Source organism: Eumetopias jubatus, unplaced genomic scaffold, assembly GCF_037043125.1.
Source record: "Eumetopias jubatus isolate StellerSeaLion01/CBP00866 unplaced genomic scaffold, mEumJub1_p1.0 scaffold_15, whole genome shotgun sequence".
In the NCBI taxonomy this organism is placed as follows: Eukaryota; Metazoa; Chordata; class Mammalia; order Carnivora; family Otariidae; genus Eumetopias; species Eumetopias jubatus.
In genome coordinates this window covers 81,400,580-81,415,938 of record NW_028274821.1, presented here as the reverse complement: position 1 = coordinate 81,415,938, position 15,359 = coordinate 81,400,580, and positions in this window count along the sequence as shown.

Sequence of the window (15,359 nt, the reverse complement as noted above, 5' to 3'; positions counted from 1 at the left end):
GGGCATCTTTTGGACCTGGGGGCCCAGGCTTTTAGCCTCTGAGCTGGATGGCCTTCTCACATACCTGAGGGGCAGTATTACCTCAGGACACAGGTGGGGCAGAGTGTGGCCAATGAGAGCTCTGGGTACAGGGCACGGGGGCAGTGGGAACATAGGGTGTACAAAAATGAAGGGAGGCAGCACCGGAGATCAACTCTGCAAAATGTTACCTGAGGTCATTTTCCACATGGATACAACACAATTTGAAGAACTCTCAATGGACAGGTCTCTCCACGTCCCCTCAAAGGACTCGAATTTGCCAACAGAGTTGATGTTTCCTCCCTTGTGAACCTCCTATGTAGAATCCTAACATATGGAAGTTTAAAGGTCTCCTGGAGGGGCATCAAGGTGGCTCGGCTCAATCTTGATCTGATTTCCTAGAGATCCATCCAATCAACCTCTCCCCATTTCATAGATGAAGAAACAGGCCAGGAAGGAGCAGGGACTCGTCAGGTCTCCCACAGGGGAATCAGGGCCAGAACCTCATATTAGCACCTGGTGTCTCCTCCTACCAGTGGGGCCTAACAGGCAAGCAGAGACCAGAGCCCCAGGTGGGGTCCAGGGCTAACATTTTCAACAGATGAGATACAAGAAGTCAGAACTATCCTAGAAAGAGGGTTTTCTGTTCGTCTGAAGCTTGGGTTGTTGGGTGTGTGTGTGTGTTTTATGCGGTTTGTGTTGGTGTTTTGGGGGGTAGATGGAAAGGGGGTGGTGGCTGAAGCTGACTAAGGCAAGAGAAATCAGGACTGAGGAAAGAATTACTTGGCTTCATAAATTTTTTTCCGAACAGAGAATCTTTCAGAAATTAGAGCCAGGACTGAACTCGAATTCTCTGAGAACAGAGAAAGAGAAAGGAGATATGCCCAGAGTAGGAGGAGAAATTAGAAAGGAGGGTTCCTGGGTCTGCTGGGGCCTTGGGGCAGGGTTGGTCAGCATCCAACTCTCCTCCTGCCATCTCCTTCACTGCTAAAGGCAAAAGGCCAACGTGTGACCTGCTCATTAATTAAATGCTGAGTGTGGAAATGAAAAACAGCCCTTTGGTTTGGCTGCTCTGTGTGTGTGTGTGTGTGTGTGTGTGTGTGTGTGTAAGAGACAGAGACAGGACTTGTTACTATGGGGAAGTAATATGGTGAAGAAGTAAGAACTGCCACTGCTTGTGACCTTGGGAATGTTCTCGAACCTCACCAAGTCTCTCAGTTTGCCCCTCTGTGAAGACAGAGTAGCATTATCAGCCTTGGAGGGTGGCAAGGATTAGAAATAGTACCCAAGTGCCAGCCCAGGGGGCACAGTCTGTGGGGGCCAACGGCAGCCAGCTGGCTGTGGGATTTCTTTCTTTTTTTTTTTTTTTAAAGATTTTATTTATTTATTTGACAGAGAGACAGCGAGAGAGGGAACACAAGCAGGGGGAGTGGGAGAGGGAGAAGCAGGCTCCCCGCCAAGCAGGGAGCCCAATGTGGGGCTCGATACCAGGACCCTGGGATCGTGACCTGAGCCAAAGGCAGACGCTTAACCGACTGAGCCACCCAGGCGCCCCTGGCTGTGAGATTTCTTCCTCTTGGAGCTCTCTGTGCCTCAGTTCTGTTTTGGAAATGAGGTGAGATTCTCCCAGCTCAATTTACAGGGTTGTTGCAGGATGAAATAAGATCAAACACATGAAAGAATTTTTAAGCCGTAGAATTTTGGACAAATATGGAAAATAGCATTGATAACCAAAAGCATTTTTGTGCTAAGATACCACAGGCGGACACTACCTGATACGTTTTTAAAAGACTGGCAAGGGTCAAAAGGAATGAGATCTTGCCATTTGCAACGACATGGATGGAACTGGAGGGTGTTATGCTGAGTGAAATAAGTCAATCAGAGAAAGACATGTGTCATATGACCTCACTGATATGAGGAATTCTTAATCTCAGGAAACAAACTGAGGGTTGCTGGAGTGGTGGGGGGTGGGAGTGATGGGGTGGCTGGGTGATAGACATTGGGGAGGGTATGTGCTACGGTGAGCGCTGTGAATTGTGCAAGACTGTTGAATCACAGATCTGTACTTCTGAAACAAACAATGCAACATATGTTAAGAAAAAAGAAAAAGAAGAAGATAGCAGGAGGGGAAGAATGAAGGGGAGTAAGTCAGAGGGGGAGACGAACCATGAGAGACGAAGGACTCTAAAAAACAAACTGAGGGTTCTAGAGGGGAGGGGTGTGGGGGATGGGTTAGCCTGGTGATGGGTGTTAAAGAGGGCACAGTCTGTGTGGAGCCCTGGGTGTTATGCACAAACAATGAATCATGGAACACTACATCAAAAACTAATGATGTAATATATGGTGATTAACATAACAATAAAAAATTAAAAAAATAAGAGACTGGCAAGGGGTCCACTATCTTAAAAAGTGATCTCCCCCAGTGCCTCAGATTTTCCCATCTTCCTATGAGGCTTCTTTCCTTTGATCCTGGAGGCTGGCCATCTTAGGGCAATGTTTCACCAAGTGCTGTCCCCTGACCAGCAGTATCCCCATCACCCGTTAGAAATGCAAATTCTCAGGCCTCACCTTGGACCTACTGAACAGAAACTCTGAGTGGAGCCTAGAAATCTACATTTTGAAAAGATCTCCAGGAAAAGCATACACACATCAAAGTTTAAGAAGTATTGTTTTGGAGCTTGTGGGAGTGCAGATTCTGATTCTTTAGGTCTGAAGTTGCCTGAGATTCCGCATCTCCCGGGTGATGCCTGTGGTGCAGGTTCTCAGACATAACAAGGTTCGAGAGTGTCCTACAAAGTCAGGATTTTTGCATGAACGGAAGTAACACCCTAATAACCAAGACTTCAGTTAAGAGCAGTTGTGCACAGGCCTTTCAGGAATGGATAGCAGGAAAGCCTGAGGGATTCTGGGAGCAAGGGAAACACAGGGAAGCCATGAGAAAGAGGTCTTAAGAAAAAAAGAGAAGGTAGGAGATCACTGAAGGTAAAGTAGGCCGCCCTTGCAGAATATGCTCAGGGCAGATCCAGGCGTTTATTAAATCCATTCAGCCACTAAGTGCTGTCTATATGTTAGGCACTGTTCTGTATTTTTTTACACTCATCAACTCACTGAGTCCACTAACAACCCAGTGAGGCTGGTACTATTTCCATTTTATAGAGGAGTAAACTGAGGACCAGAGAGGTTAAGTAATTTGCCCAAGATCATTCAGCTAGTAAGTGCTGGAGCTGGGATTTAGAACTCAGGCACCCTGACTCATTAGCAGTAGACTATTTTGCCTCAGATATAGTTTTTTTTTTTTTAAGATTTTATTTATTTGACAGAGAGACACAGCGAGAGCAGGAACACAAGCAGGGGGAGTGGGAGAGGGAGAAGCAGGGGGAGTGGGAGAGGGAGAAGCAGGCTTCCCGCTGAGCAGGGAGCCTGATGCTGGGCTTGATCCCAGGACCCTGGGCTCATGACCCGAGCCGAAGGCAGACACTTAACGACTGAGCCACCCAGGCGCCCCTGTCTCAGATATAGTTTCTGCCATCAGGAAGCTTACAGTACCATGAGGAATGCAGGCTAGGACTAAGAATGACCAACACTTGGATGATGCCTGTTATGTGCCAGGCACTATTCTGAGCCCCTTACACATATCTACTGTTTTAGCTCTTATAGCAATTCTAGGAGATGGGGCAGGGCACTGCTAAATGGGTCTGGCTATGCGCACAACTGCATAAAACGGGTCTCTCTGTTCCTGGAGGTTTATGCATAGAGGTCTCAAACACCTAAAGTCCCAGACTCCCTGTGCTAAGCAGAAAAGCTCCAATCCAGAAGTAACCTTTGCAGCGGAGTCTCCAATACCTGGTCCAAGCCCCACTTTGTGTCCTCAGCCTCCACACACCCTTTGCTTCCCAACGTGGCCTCCAGAATTAGGCCTCACTGTGCAGAAGAGCAGGTGTACTTGCCAGCCCTTCGGCTCACCCTGGCTCCCACAGCTACACCCAAGTTCATGCAGCAGATGCGTCCCCCTGTGTGTGCTGCCCCAGGCAGGCCTGCGGGGCCAGGCTGTGGACCCTCCTGACAGGCACCAGAATGAGGGGCCTGCTGATGGTTGGTCCCTGCTGCTGCTGCCTCAGCCCACCAGGGGCAGCAGCTCTAACCTGCCCTCCCTCCCTCCCCGACACACCAGACATCACTACCTCGGCACTTGGGAGTCAAGAAGTTGCCCAACAAATGAAAACTGACCTCACGTCTTTGCAAACCATTTTGACAATACATTTCAAGAGCCAAAATATGTGTCTATCCCTTGATCCAGTAATCCTCCTCCTGGTTGGATTATTTATAATAAATTTCCAAAAGTAGGGGGGAGGGTTCCTACACAAAGATTGTCTGTACAGGATTAATTATTCATTTAATAAATATTTATTGAGTTCCTCCTATGTGCCAGACACAGTTCCAGATGGCGTAACCAAGATAAACAAGGTCCCCGCTCTCCTGGGAATTACATTATAGCTGTAGGAAAAGACAACAAATACCTACATAAATGAGGAAAAATAATCTATTTACAAAATTATCTGCAGAGAATTAAAATAAGGGTCTGTGGTGGAGAACAACTGGGTGGTTGCTCTTGATTATGGGGTCAGGGAAGGTCTGTTCAATGTTGGTAAATAAGATGACCTCTAAAGCTGAGATTCTCATGACGAGAAGGAGCAGTCGTATAAGGTTCTAGAACAGGAGGCTGGTGGTCCAGGGAGCTTCAAGAAGGCTGATCAAAGAAAACAAGTGATCCGAAATGAATTCAGAGGTGGGGGAGGGGCCAGATCACTCGTATTTTGTAAGCACGGGTGGGATGTTTGAACTTAATCCAATAGCTAGTGCTAAGCAAGGGCATTGCACCAGATTATAGATGAGAAAGGAGCAGGGAGACCAGTTAGAGCTATTGCAGCTATTTTGGTGAAAAGTGATAGTAGCTTGAACTAGAGAGGTAGAAATGGAGATGAAGAGAAATGCTAGATTCAGGATATTTTTAGAGGCATGGCTAAATGGGTTTGCTGAAGGAATTGGGATGGGGGTGATGAAGGCAGAGAAATCAAGGATTATTCACGGATTCTTGACTTGAGCTACTACAGGTGCCAATTACACAGCGAGGGAAGACAGGAGAAGATAAAAATTTGGAAAATGAGAAGGGAAGATGTTATGGGTTGAACTGTGTCCCCCTGAAAAAGATAAGTTGAAATCCTAACCCCTGGCACTGCAGAATGTGACCTTGGAAATAGGGTCTAATTGATATAATCAGTCAAGGCCCTTACTCCCAACATGACTGGTGTCCTTATGAGAAGAGAGAAATTTGGACATAGAGACAGAGACACACACACATGGAGGAGAACAGCACGTGAAGACATGGACACTTGAGGAACGCCAGCCACATGAGGATGGGACAGAGGTTGCAACTGCCAGCTCGTCATCAGAAGCTAGGGAGAGGCAGAGCAAAGGTTCTCCAGCAGAGCCCTCAGAAGGCACCAATCCCGCCGACACCTTGAGTTCAGACTTCTAATCTCCCAAACTGTGCGAGAATAAATTTTTGTTGTTTTAAGCCATCCAGTGTGTGATACTCTGTTCCGGCAGCCCTGGGAAGCCATCTAGAAGACAATAGGGGTTTCCGCAGGGAGCTTGTTACGTGTCCATGAGAAGTCCTGTAGATACCCATGTAGAGCTATCAAGCAGCGATCAGATACATGAGTCTAAGCTTGTGGTAAATAAAGCAATGCACCATATGCTATGACGTGCTTTAGACAATACATTAAGTACGACATATGAAGTGATGGCCTGAAGAGGTAAAAATGATTACACACATTCTATGAAATATTATGACGCCTCTGAAGGGAGTCATTATAAAGACTAGGTAGGAACCTGGAAAAATGCTTATGATAGTGTTACACACACAGGGCCCCATGATTGCCATTCTGCAATGACTGTCTGTGGGTGAGAAGCAGGTGTCAAACCATCTGATTCAGATCCCAGCTCCAAATCTTTGGAACGGCCTAGGATAAGTTGCCTGTCACTGCATCTTGCAGGTTATATTTGTTCAATATATTTACAGCTACAGGGTAAGTGAATGCAAGGCTGAATTGCAAAGTGCTGAGATGGCAGAGTAAAGAAGCAATCGGTGTGGAAGTAGAACTAAGCCAGGAAGTCTTTCTGGAAGAGCTGGCCTTTGCAAAATAAGTGCATGGCCAGGGCAGAATGCCTACCATAGGCCAAGCATTGTGGCAGCATCAGGGGATAGACTCGGTAAAATCTCCAATAAGTCATTCTCTGTGAACACACTTGTGCTGGAACTCTTACCATACACCCCTAAGCTGAAATGAAAGAGAGAGGGAATTATATGATTAAATGTCCAGTGGTGGAATCAAGGACGTGTGTACAGACGCCACTAGGTGGTTTGTTTAAACAAGACAAGTGAGAGATAAAGCCAAGCCAGACCCAAAATGAACAAGATAAGGGGTTTGGATTTTTGCCTACAGGAAATGAGTTTTGAAGGTTTTGAACAGGGCAGCAAGATGGACGATGGGTTTAGAAGGGCAGTGACTAATTCTTGGTGAAATGTGCTCATTTCCTTAAGTCATTAACCCGGGTCCCATTAACAAGAAAAATAAAACAAAAACCTTCCAGGACTTGCTTTCTTTTCCAGGAAAACCCTTGCCCTTTGGAACTTCTCATGAGTTCAGTTTGTAAAGCCATCCAATCCTGTTTTTACTCTTAGTTAAGGGCACTTGGCACAGCTGCCAGTCCCAGCACCCTCCTTTCAGCCCTGAGGCCCTCAGCTTCAAGCCTGATGGGGCTGCTCAACCCATCTCCCCACAGCCCCCAAACTGCCCTCTGGAAGAGGCCAAGGAGAGGGGTGTCCCTTTCTGAGCAGGAGGGCCATGGAAACCTGCCTCGATGAGCCCGCCTACAAAGTCTTCACCCTGGGCCTTTTGAAGCCAAATGAGAAAAATCCAGGAGGCTGCAAAGCCAAGAAAACAGCAGGTTTTGATTCAAATCCCAGCTTTCCCCTTACCCTTACCTGATCTTGAGACCTCCCTCAGCCTCTATGTGTTAATCTGTAAAATGGAAACAAAACCACTTACCTCGGCAACAATGTTGCCGTGAAGAGTAAGCAAGAGGGAATTTGTAAGCATAGCGAGCACATAGCAGATGCTCAAAGAATATTCCTCCTTCTCCTTCCCCCCAACATCTCTGTGTCTTGGTTTCCTTGCCAATTAAATGTGATAGGGATTCAAGGATAAAGTCGAATCTGATGAATTTCCTAAACCCCTCACACTTACCCACACAGAGGCCAGTGAGAGCAGAGGGCCTTTCTCTGCTATGTCTGAGCTCTGGAAGCTATTTCTTCTGTTATTATTTTCAACAATTTAAAAAAAAAACTACAAAGTAGTTAGTAGTAGTACGCATTGGCACATACTTAGAATGAGCCTACCTTCCCCAACCTCTCCCCATTAGCGCCGTCGGACTCAGTTTCCCCATCTGTAAAGTGATTGTACCTGAGTCAGGTCCCCTCTTTTGCTCTCTGCAACTGCCCACTAGGTTGGGAGGATGGAGCCCGGCAGAGGGCATGCTGAGTGTAACCTCTTGGCCAAGGCCCTGGCGAAAGGCACCCAGCCAAGGAAAATTCTAGTGGAAAAAAAACCAAGAAAGGATTCCAGGTTTATGAGTCCCAGACTTTGAAAAACAAAACTGCTGAGTTGTCTCCTGAGTTAGAGGAAAAGAACACCACAGCCGCCTTGAGATTTCCAGGAAACAATTTGTGAAGGCTTTGGGCAAGGCTGGCAGGGGGACTCAGGGAGGCCCAGCTGGGTTGGATACCCTGGGAGGTAGGGGATGGGGGTGGGTGGTGTTCCTGTGGGACTCTGAGTGTTCAGGTGCTCCCGGGCACAGTGGAGCTACGTGACTGTATGCGGGTTATATGTGCCTCTATGTGCACACTTGTTTGTTTGCCTGTGGGCAACCCCCCAGGTACTTATTGAGCACTTTCTATGTTCCAGTGGGCACAGTGCTAGGGGGTAGGAATGCAACAACAAAGAAAACACAGTCCCTGAGCACAAGGAGCTGAGTTTAGCAAGGGATGCAGATTAGCAGGCATTTCAGTTGGGAGTACAAGCATCTGGGAGGCAGTTTGTATCACCGGCCGTTCAGAACACCACCTTTGCTGTCAGGCAGCCTGGGATGCAAGTCCAACCACCCATGAGCTCCACGACTTTGGAGATCTCCGACTCTCAGTCTCCTCAGCTGGAAAGTGACCATATTAAAATAACATCCTGGAGATAGCATGCATATGTGAATGTTTGATGACCCATCTCCGTCATGTGCTTGCAAGGTCTACACCTGGATAAGCACAGACAATGTGCAAAGTCTGGGTGAGCTGTGTGCAGGACGTTAGCGCATCTGCTTGGGTCATGCATTTGGTGTGCCAGGCTCTAATCGGAGGTCACAAATAGTGGCCCACAGACATAGTTTGTGGGGACACTCACCCAGTTTGTGTCTGGTTTCTCGCTCATGGTGTATTCTAAAACTCAAGATATTCTACATCCAAATCCCGATTTCCAGTTTCTCTTCAAACCCTGGACAATCTGGCCATCCTGCGAGCATTTGCATGTGTGTGCCTGCATGCCGTGGTCTCTGCTTCCCATAGATGTGTCCTTCCCAGGAGCACTTTCCCTCCTGGCCGGTCTCCAGGTCTGTCCTTGGAGGGGTTCCAAGGTTGTTCAGGGGGGCTCTTGTGCAGACATGTTCTCTACAAAAGGAGAAGCAGGCCTGGGCAGAAGCTGGTGCCGGGGCCCCAGCCTTCCCAGGCAGCTCCAGTTTCGGTCATCAGAGGGTCAGAGAGAACTGTGGACCCTATCCCAGGCTCCAGCTGTGTGGCTGGACACTGGTTACCAAAGATTGTAACCAAGGATGGCAGCTGGACAAAATGGCTTTTCTTATCTATTTGGTTTTGCATTTCAAAAGTGCCTCAAGTATAGCTCCAAAATGATTAAGACAGTGATCTTCTCAGAAGGTGTTGTGGAATGTATATACTATGGTTCTTTTTAAAATGAGCAAATAGGGGGCACCTGTCTGGCTTAGTTGGTAGACCATGCAATCCTTGATCTAGGGGTTGTGAGTTCAATCCCCATGTTGTGTGTAGAACCTACTTTAAAAAATAAATTAATGAGGGGCGCCTGGGTGGCTCAGTTGGTTAAGCGACTGCCTTCGGCTCAGGTCATGATCCTGGAGTCCCAGGATCGAGTCCCACATCGGGCTCCCTGCTGAGCAGAGGGTCTGCTTCTCCCTCTGACCCTCCCCCCCTCTCATGCTCTCTCTCTCTCATTCTCTCTCTCAAATAAATAAATAAAATCTTAAAAAAATAAATTAATTAATGATAAAATAAAATGAACAAATGGGCTCCTGGTATAAGCTAAAAATGTGTTTGTTAAAATACATTTTGGGAACCTAGAGGTGCGAAAGGTAGGACTGACATTTTCCTACTATCCCTGGATCCTCTTAAGATGGCAAATCAGTCCCTCATAATAGATATTTACTAGGCCTCCTTTGTGTATAGCATGTAGGCTGGGCAAAAGGGAGCTACACAGATGAATATGTCCTGCTTCCAGGCCTTCGGGAAACTCAGTCTTATGGAGAGACACCCAAGGAGAAATGAATGCAGAAACAAGAAAGGACGGGTATTATTGAGACATCTTGGGACCAGAGAACACCAGAACATAGAGGAAGACCTGTGACTTACTGTGCAAGCTCGTCCCCCTCTCTGGACCCCATTTTCCCTTTTGTAAGATAAGGTCAGAAGAGATGGGTGAATACCAAGCCCACATTCACAGCCCTGCCCAGCCACCAGCTTCGGCATTTTTTTGAGGGAGTACAGGTGTAGCCCCAGTTCTTCGCCTCTTACTCCCCGCCCCACATTCTTGTTTCCAAGCCTTGGCTTGTGCCGGGCATTCATCTGACTTGAGCTCTGAAAGAAATTCATCAGAGGAGGTTTTTCACATTGCTTTCTCTTAAAAAAAAAAAAAAAAAGTCTGGAGTCCAAAGAGACGAGACATCTGGTGGAATCTTCCAGCATCCATTACCGTGGTTCCTGGTCCAGGTGGGGAGAGCAGCCCCCAGACAGGTGGGAGAGTTTACCCCTTCTCTAGCACCAGGGCTTGCTGTGAAGGATTCCTCTGAGGTAATTCTCCCACTTTGCAGATGGGAAAAATGAGAGCCAAGGATAGGAGGGACTTTCCTCACAGTTCTAATTCCTTAGCAAAAACTCTCCCCACTATTTTTCTCTCTCAGGCCGAGTCCTCAGGACAGAGCGAGCTGAAGACCCTCAGGCCATGTCCCTTCTCAGCCTGATGTTGACTGCTGTTGAGCTCAAACATTGAGTTATTCTTGCTCTGCACCGGCCAAAGGCCCGAGAAACCCAATCTCACACAAGTATGTGTAAAGGAAGAGCAGTAATTCGGTAGCCCAGAAAAAGGCCTTGGAGGCCTGGGGTATCCACCTTTAGGAGAGTCTTTGTTGCCAGAGTCCACAAAAGAAGGAATTTAACATGGATAAAACCAATCTCTTAGAGCAGCGTACACAGGTGACCAGAGATAGCAGAGAAGGAGTAGGTTGACTAGTATTTATTCCAAAGATGTTTGCCTTCCTCATTATTGGCATCTTGGGAGCTTGTCAAAGGGATCAAAGGGTCGTCAGCCAAGCTCTTTGCCTCAACCACATCACTATTCCCATGAGTGTCATTGGCACTTTTATCATAAGTAGAAATTCCCATCTCGGTTTCAAAGTGGCCAGTCCCACAAATAATTGGAAAAACCCTAGGGACACCTCTGATGCCTACAGTTCAAAGAACTTCAGAGGCACTCTGTTGCTCGCCTTAAAATCTGGAAATCGGTTGAGAAAGTGAAAATCACCCGACGTAGAAACTCCCTTCAACAAACAACCCCAGATTTCTTTTCAGATTTTTGTTAGAATGCTCTCTCTCTCTTCACAACACCCTAAAAACGGCCAAGTCGAAGATACTTAAATGTTTTTTGATGATGGTAAAATCATCATCAACGGTGTTCCCCTCAACTAAAAATGTTTATGGAGAGTGTCTTGCATGTTAGTCACCCACTGAACAAATGTTTATTGAATGCCTCCTCTGTGCTAAGCCAGGGGAAACAATAATGAAGAAACCAAATACAGCTCTACTTTAATGGATTTAATTCATTTCATTGCCTATATTCTTTATAACTCATATATTCTAGTGGAGCAGAAAGAAAAAAAAAACTTGATAAACAGGCACATTTTGTAAATTGCCAGTCATTATAAGTGTATTAAGAACCAAGATGGAGATTAACAGAAGGAAACGTGGGACGTTTTTAATCATCACACCAAGGCAGAGGGGGTATTCTATAGGCTGTAGATTTCACAAGATCATTTGGTGTATATATCTTTATTTTGTTGTTGATATCACTTGTATGTAAGTTACCCTCGGGAAGTATTGAATCTGGATTGAGGAACCCAGTATAATTTGGTCTCCTACTCTCCTAGGTGACTAACCTGAAATCATCCATTTAATTAAATTTCGCGGCTCAGGAATCCGCAGTTATCAGAGGAGATTAAGATAATGCTAACAGGAAAGCTGGTCACTGTTGGTTTTTTTGAAAGATTTATTTATTTGAGAGAGAGAGAAGGTGAGCAGGGGGAGGGGGAGAAGGAGAGCGAATCCTCAAGCAGACTCCCTGCTGAGCAGGGAGCCTGACACGGGGCTCAATCCCAGGACCCCAAGATCAAGACCTGAGCAGAAATCAAGAGTCGGATGGACAGAGCCACCCAGGCGTCCCACTAACTGTTTTTACTGAACACAAGCTGTAACAGACAAAGCGTGTTGCTGGCAATGAGAAGGAAGCGTAGAAGGGCAAAACTGGGAGTACTCAGTGTCTATGAGGAGAGGGAGTAGAGCCCATTTGGGGCTCCACATTTTAAGGGTTGATGGCAAATAGAGGCATGCCCAAATGGCTGTCAGTAGCTGACTGTATTCTCGGAACTAGCTCATGCACATCTAGGAGGTAGCCGTGGTGGGGCCAGAAGCCACGTCTGCCTCACTCACAGCTACAGCGCAGGGCCTGGCTTATGGCCTAACACAGTGCGAGTCTTCAAGTGAAATCGATGAAAATGTCTGCAGCAACTGTGACCCCTTCTCCATCCCTCTCCCCACGGGCCTCCCCCCAGGATAGACTCTCTGATTTCCTTCTCCTCTCCCAACCTGCCCTTAGGAAGACTCCTCCTGACCCCTAAATGGAGCCAGTGACTAAGCTCCTTTCCTCTCACTAAAGAAGACCTGAACCTGTCTCTTGTTGAAGCAATGTCAAGAGTTAAGGGGCTGGAAAGGGGGCCGGCATACTGAACGGGAGCGAAGAGTCAGGTAGCCCCACTTCACCTACCTGTGCTCAGATCACAGAACGTGTATTTGTAAACTGGAGGTGATGGTGTGCAAAGGATCTGAGGGCATCTGTTCCACTCTTGTCATCATTTTGACCGGGGCCACAGACCCCAATCCTCCAGGGGCTTACTTAGGCTGCAGTCTGATCCTGCCTTCTCCCAGAAGGCCAATGACCCAGGCCAGGGTAGTGTCTCCCTCCCCTCACGCCCTGGCTCACCAGCAGCCTGAACCACGCATGTGCAAAGGCACAGTTGTCAGAGCGTAGGGTGAACGGGCTGGAACAGCAGAGGCAGGTCAGACCAGGAGAGAATCCCAGTTTCCACATTTGGGAACCTGAGCACATCTCATTAGGTCCATGATTTTTAAACCATGTTCCTGGAGCCCAGAGTCAGGATAGGGAGGAGAAAAGCCCCGTGCACAGGCTCTGGGCCACCTGCTCTGCTTAACAGATCATCTCTGCCTCTAGCAGGTTTATATATTTGGGTTCCATGACAGAAAGCATTCAAAGACACAGTCCTACAGCTAATACAAAGTTTGAAAAACCCAACACATTCTATGATCTTTAAGGTCATTTTCCTCTATCAAAAAAAAAAAAAATCTATGAACTGTTATTTTTGAACTATTACTTAAGCATTCGTTTAGTCATCTTCCAACTCCCCCTTCCCCCAAACAACTGGTTTAGAGGCAAGGAAAAAACAAACAGAACATACATCTGACTCCTAGTCCAGTGCTCATTCCAATACATCAATATATACTCCAATATCACTACAGATTTTCAGGCAGGGGCAGAGAGAGGGAAGGTACAGCTCCTTTTCCTCCCAGCACCAAATTGTCAGAGCTTTGTCAGTTTTCGCCAGTTTTCTATTCCCCGGCTTAGAAGGGATTAAAGATCTCTGCTCTTGGAAATAGGGCAGGCCAGGAGGGGGAAGACACTTAGGGGCTTGTGACTTGTGCTCTACCAGCCCAACACAACTCACAAAACTGTAACTATCCAGAGTCCTCCTGACCATTCAGTACACAGTACCTTTCAGGAGCCACAGGCCCACAAGGCTGTGAGGCCAGGCAGGCAGCTTCAACATCAAGAGCCCGGTGGCTGAAGGATGGGGACAAAACCCCCATCCTTTTGGAGCCTTTTGGTGCTTCCTAGGACAAACATAGCAGATAGGGATGTGAAAGGGGCCACGGGGGCTCAGACATTCCCCACTTCCCCCATTTGCTTTCTTGTTCCTCAGTCATGGCCTCACTCTCAGACCACCAGATCTTAGGGCTTAGCCAGATGGACTACATTTCTTTTTAAACTTCTTTTCAGGAAAAAAAAAAAATTATCTACTGGGTAGAGATGAGTGGTCTCCAAAAGGTCTCATTTCCTTTCTGAGTCAGGTTCAGCCTCCCGGGGCTTGGTTTTCAATTTCTTCAGCCATGCTGTTCCCTGAGCCCTCAGAGGTCCTCTAGTGATGCCCCCTCAATTTTAAGAGCCCCCCAAAATAAGCCAAATGACTACAGATAAGTTTTTGGTACTTTCCAAAATTAAACTATTTCCCTTGGTAAATTTCCACCAAATGAGCTCATTAATTTGAAAACAGGAAGTGACACATGAAGGGAGTGAGGTCAGGTTGCTTGTGCACTTACCCTGCTTTATTTTGGGGGCAGAGAGGAGAGAATGGTTGGGACCGAGGTGGGGCCGGAGAATGGTTTTTACAGACCCCCACATCCTTCAAGGATTGGACCAAGAATCAGTGGCTTTTTAAACCAGAAATCAATCCATTTCTCTTAGAATGCAAAGACCCTATAGAGACCACCGCTGGTCAACTTCCCCCAGATGGCCTCTGTTGGAGGCCCCGGAGAGCCTCTGCTTGTTTGTAAGCAGGTGTCTCCCTCCAGGTTGGACCCGAAGCTCTTCTTTCACCAGCAGGGTTCCCTGTCCTGCAGCATTAGCTGCTCCCTCAGAAGCCGGCAGAAGCTCTGCTCTGGATGGATCAGAGGCTTAAATACGTCTCACCCAAAAAAAACAAAACCAGGGGCACCTGTGTGGCTCAGCTGGTTAAGTGTCAGATGAGGTCATGATCCCAGACCGATCCCAGGGTCCTAGCATCCAGTCTCACATGGGGCTTGCTCATCGGAGAGTCTGCTTCTCCCTCTGCCTGGCGCTGCCCCCCCCCCCTGCTTGTGGTCAGTCTCTCTGTCTCTCTGACAAATACATAAAATCTTAAAAAACAAAAACAAAACAAACCAAGAAACAAAACCAAAGAAATAAAGCACAGTTCCCATAACCAGTTGGGTATCAACACACACACACACACAAATGAGACCCTGATACATAAAGAGAATTTAATGGATGCCTCTGAGTAACTAAAACAAAACCAAACCAACAAAGTGGGCAGCCTCACTCTTCCCTCTGCTACCAATCCTGCAGATATCAGAGGTCTGATGGAGGAGTCTTTGACAAACTCGTAAAAATAAAGGTTGTTTGTATCTTTTAAACAAAAATTCCTTCCCAACACTAAGTTCCATAACTATTTTGACTGCTATCCACAAATTCATAAAGAATATGTGTTCCTGTGTGTGTGTTTAGATGAAATCAGAAACGGTTCCTTAAAACATCTAGTTTTGTAAAGGCAGAGCGCCTTTGGAACAGCTTTGTACCGTTTCTTTGCCGACCGCCCCAAACCAGTAAGCTTGCGCGAGCCCGGCACTGCGCTAGGCTCTTTGCAGGAATCCGAAAGGGCTAAGACTGGGGACCCCAACCCCACGCGGGATTTCAGACAAGCGGGAGACCCGGTGGGGTTCAAGTCCCAGGTCTGTTTTCGTTTACTCTGCGAACGCTTCCCGAGTCTCCCAGAGTGCTGCCTTTGCGCTGGGGCCACGGCGCGGGGCGAAGGGCAACGGCAGCGTG